Raw genomic sequence first — 5000 nt, 5'->3', positions numbered from 1 at the left:
AGGATATCAATTTTTGTATGCTCTTTACACTATCTTATAATGTTTATCGTGTCGCTTATGTTAATGACAATACAATGTCGCTCACGTTAATAACTTAGCTACAGCAGACATAAAGTTATAGAAGATGTGAATGTTTTGATGGCGAATTATTTTTCTGACAAGTTTAAAGAAATGTTGAATTAGGAAAGAATCTATTGCTTATTTAGTCTGCAAAAATATGATTATCTAAAAGTGACATAAATATATATATCGTCGATGGGAAGGCGTATGCCATTATTTTATACAATACCTAATTCTTTGATCTTTTAACACTTCCTTGTCAAAATCATTTTCATAAGTTTCTCCTTAACGTCCTTGCCTGTTTACAGATTTTCATTTAGCCCATGTTTCATAGGTTCTCAGAAATATATAACCTTTCCTTTTCTAAGTCCTAAGTTACTCAGGGAGTTGAAAAAAACTTGTCAGAAATTGGGAAAGTGTATCACATATAAAATGCATGGGTGCGAGGGAGATATGGCTATCGTATTCCATGTAATACACAGGACATGCAAAGGATTAAGAGAATAATGAATTTGGGAAACCGCTGCATAATATAATCGTCTAAGTGTTATACAATTCCCAAACTCTTTGTTGTCCGGCTGCTTTGCAAAATTACGGAAATATTTAACAAAGAAATGCAAAAAATAAAATAATGATAATAAAGGTGATGATGATGATGATGATGTTGATGATGATGATGATGATGATGATGATGATGATGATGATGATGACGACGACGACAATGATGACAAAGATATAAGCTATGTTTATATAAATAATAGTTCGGAATTTTGAAAGAATCTGATAGTTCCATTAAATGCATTATTTGGCGCATAAATATAAAACAATATTATATGATTTAATACAATGTATCTCTATATACCCGAATATAATCTGACGATGGCTAGCAGGTCAAAACGTCTAAGTCAATATCATTCTTGTAAAAGCGTGACAAGTAAGTAAGCTACTAAAAAAGTATTGAGTAATTCTTTAGTTAGTTAAATGTTAAATTGTTTTTATTTATAAACTTGACATAAAAACATTTATACGCATATGTATTGCGAGACGCACGGATGAGTTTTTCATATATATATATATATATATATATATATATATATATATATATATATATATATATATATATATATATATATATATATATATATATATATATATATATATATATATATGGGGTGTTTGGGATGTTTGGGATGTTTTTCTTGATAATTTATGACTGTTTATTTTTTAAACAACATGCTACTCGATGTAACGGTCAAATTTATATACAGTTGAAGACAGCCATGGGGCAATGGCAGTAGAGCTCTAGACTACATATATTGCTGCTTGTCACTAAGATCCTTTTACGTTCTATGTTACTATGCTGCCAACAATAGAGGTATCGGCCATACATGTTATCCCTTGAATACCAGTAATGTTCTGGGGATTGATACATTTCCCCTTTCCCTACTTGTATATATATATATATTCTTCTGCTAATGAAATCAGGGGTTATATTGATTGCAGGTAGTAGAAAGAGTAAGATAATGGACAGCCAAGTTACGGGCCTCGAGTTCATATCCTAATACAAGCATTCTTTGTAATTAAGGCACAAGTTTGAGATTTTCTGCACGAAGCAGCCATCCAACCCAATGGAATGTTTGTTTTTCATTATCTCCCCACTGCAAACACTGTAATCAAAGACAATTAACTGAATGAAACCCTAGGCTATTTATCATACAACTGCTGACAACCGAAGTTACGCCGGTAATAAGAAGCCTAGATCACAATTGAGTATAAATTTATACCTGAAACCCAATCTTTGTATTTATTTTGCAAGTTCTTTAGAATATAAGATAACGATTCACTTTTTTGATTTCCACTGAAATGTAAAACTTGTGAGGTGGGTTAAAACAAGAAGGAAAAGTAATATTTCATTCGAATGTTTTACAGTTAGCCGGATACTAAAATATGTAATCCTCTAAGAGATGAATTTGTGAGTATGTAGTTAAGAAGTTTACTTCACAATTACATATGCTTCGAGTTCAATTCTCTTTGCGACAGCGTAGGCAAGTTTCTACCGTCAGAGCAACACAGAAGTGGTTCTAATTTTATTGACTCCTGTATGTAAGAAAAATCAAATTTGAACTCGGCGGGATTTGAACTCGGAACATGAAGGACTTATCTTGATACGGCAATATATTATTCAATCAGATATATAACGAAACATACCTCTTTATAAGGAAATATATTAAGATTACATTAATAAGGAAATAGATTAAGATTACATGTAGTCATATAGTATGATATTAGCATTTTCTTGTCAAATAAAGATATTTGATATTAAAGTATTTTTGCCATTATATTAAACTAAACTGTTATATAAAGATATTCAGTAAAGTATATTGCTATTTAATATCAAACTATATTACCAAATAGGATAATTATCAAATTATATTATCATATAATTAATGATATTAAATTATATCATATAAGATTATCCTTTTGAATATTTTAAAGAGAAACACGGCCACTATTTATAACCTCTCACATCGGTATAAGGGAACATATTTTGGGGGAAGGGAACATTCACATCGACACCATAATAATCTGATACTTATTTTACCGACCCTTGAAATAATAAAAGAAGAAAAAAAATTGTCTCGACGAGATTTGAAGATTTGAAGAAAAATTAACAAGACAATTAAACGCAGTAACGTCGTTTCAACGCTTTGCTTTGCAATCTACAGAGTTTCGTATCAAGTGCTGTCCTTTCTTATAATAATGATTTCAAACAGAATAAAACCTACATATACCTGAAGAGCGACCCATTTGATGAGATTGAACCAGAGTATATGACAGGTACATAGTTTTATCACAACATAAAAAGGGCCTAATTAAATACATTAATGTATTTTGTAAAGCAGTCTATTGAGTCTCACATTTATCGCTGTAGGAAAGCAAGCTAATAATAATTACTGTTAGCTTTAAACTAATTAATGGTAATTATTATTAATTCTAATTTAGATAAAAATTATTATAATTGCTTATGAGCGAATTAATTTGTGAGATGTTCAAAATAAAATAATATTGAATATTGAACGTTAGAAAAAAAATTAAAGAAAACAGATTTATTAATGAAAACTGGTTTGTATTTTATGTCATAAATTAATTCTTGTCGTGGTTATATATCCTGGGTGTGCTGGAAGACTGCCATCTACCAAATATGATAAATTTTCTTTACAATAATTTTGTTCTTGAAGTAGCACGCTATAATCTGATTGTAATTTGTTTAGATTTCTAATTATACACATTTACTTATAGCACGTGGCTCAACGGTTAGAGCGTTGGGCTCACAATCACGAAGTAGTGAGTTCAATACCCGGACCGCGCTGTGTGTTGTGCTCTTGAGCAAGACAGTTTATTTCACGTTGCTCCGGTTCATTCAGCTATAGAAATGAGTTGTGATGTCCCTGGTACCAGCTGTACTGGCTTTTGCCTTTCCCTTGGATAACATCAGTGGTATGGGGAGGGGAGGCTGGTGTGCACAGGCGACTGCTGGTCTTCCGTAAACATCTTTGTCCGGAATTGTGCCTCATTCTAGGTCATTCATATTTGAAGGAGGTCTTTACTTATGAAGATTAAGTTAGAGTGAAGTCATTTAAAGTAAACCAATAAATTAAAGTTTATATTTATACATGTTTATAAATGTCAATATATCATCATGCAGAAAGATGCGCATGCGCATATATATGCATCACATACTCATAAATGTAAGTACTTTGTCAAGTCCTAAGACTCGTAGGGCTGGTTGCTTGGTTCCCGAGGCACATAAAAGACCGATATTACATTACCACTGTACGAGGTGTCAGTCCGTCGTAGGGTAACTCATTTACAGACGAGTGAAGTGAAGCAGCATGAAGTGAAGTGTTTTGCTTAAGAACATAATGTAAGGCCTGATATGAGAATCGAAACCACGATCTTGTGATCGTGAATGAAACACCCTAACCACTAGGTCACATGCGTTTAGAACAAATAAACTAAAATATGTATGTTTATGGTAATGACAAACCTTTGAATTTCAGTACGATGGCATAACGTAACAATAACGAATTCTTCCAATGTCTAAAGTAAATTTATAATTTTCATTCACGGAAACTTCCGAATTGCTACGATGATTTTTCCCCCCAAATTTTCTTAAATCTATAACACTTATTCTTGTTAAAATTGTGATTACGATGAGAGTTGTGGTACTGAGGTTATTTTAGAATAACGTTTTCAAAGATATTTGGATGAGCACCAGAGATATTTTCCTTGTTTTATTTTTGTGTAATTTTAACGACAGATACACAAAATATGGAAATAACAGCTTGGAACAAACAATTAGAAGCTAGCATGTATATAGAAATAGTAAAATTGGTGGAAAATAATGGATAAAGGAACTAAAATATGTAGCAAATTAAAAAGAGGTGAAATAATAATAACAATAATAATAATAGTAAACCTTTCTACTACAGGCACGCGGCCTGAACTTTGAGGGGAGGGGTATAGTCGATCACATCGACTCCAGTGCTTGACTGGTACTCAATTTATCGACCCCGAAAGAATGAAAGGTAAAGTCGACCTCGGCAGAATTTGAACTCAGAACGTAAAGGCGGACGAAATGCCGCTAAGCATTTTGTCCGGCGTGCTAACGATTCTACCAGCTCACCGCCTTACAACCATAATAATTGTTACAAATTTTTCCATAATGGCAGCCATTTTTGGGGAGTGGATGAGTCGATTACATCAACCCCACCGTTCAATTAGTACTTAATGTATCGACTCCGAAAGAATGAAAGGCAAAGTCGACCTCGGCGGAATTTGAACTCAGAACGTAGCAGCAGAAGAAATACCGCTAAGCATTTCACCCAGCGTGCTCACAAATCTGCCAGTTCACCGCTTTCTTAATAATAATAATAATG

At 32.8% G+C, this 5000-nt stretch overlaps 1 protein-coding gene across 7 annotated transcripts in view; it reads right to left on the bottom strand.

The window, feature by feature from the left end:
• LOC106873193 (glycine receptor subunit alpha-4-like) overlaps positions 1–5000 on the bottom strand; it is a 186118-nt gene that overhangs the window by 58247 nt on the left and 122871 nt on the right. The gene's annotated exons all lie outside the window — the stretch shown is intronic.

This window comes from Octopus bimaculoides, chromosome 18, assembly GCF_046866305.1.
Source record: "Octopus bimaculoides isolate indiv1 chromosome 18, ASM4686630v1, whole genome shotgun sequence".
Taxonomy (NCBI): domain Eukaryota; kingdom Metazoa; phylum Mollusca; class Cephalopoda; order Octopoda; family Octopodidae; genus Octopus; species Octopus bimaculoides.
This window is presented reverse-complemented; position numbering and strand designations above follow the sequence as displayed.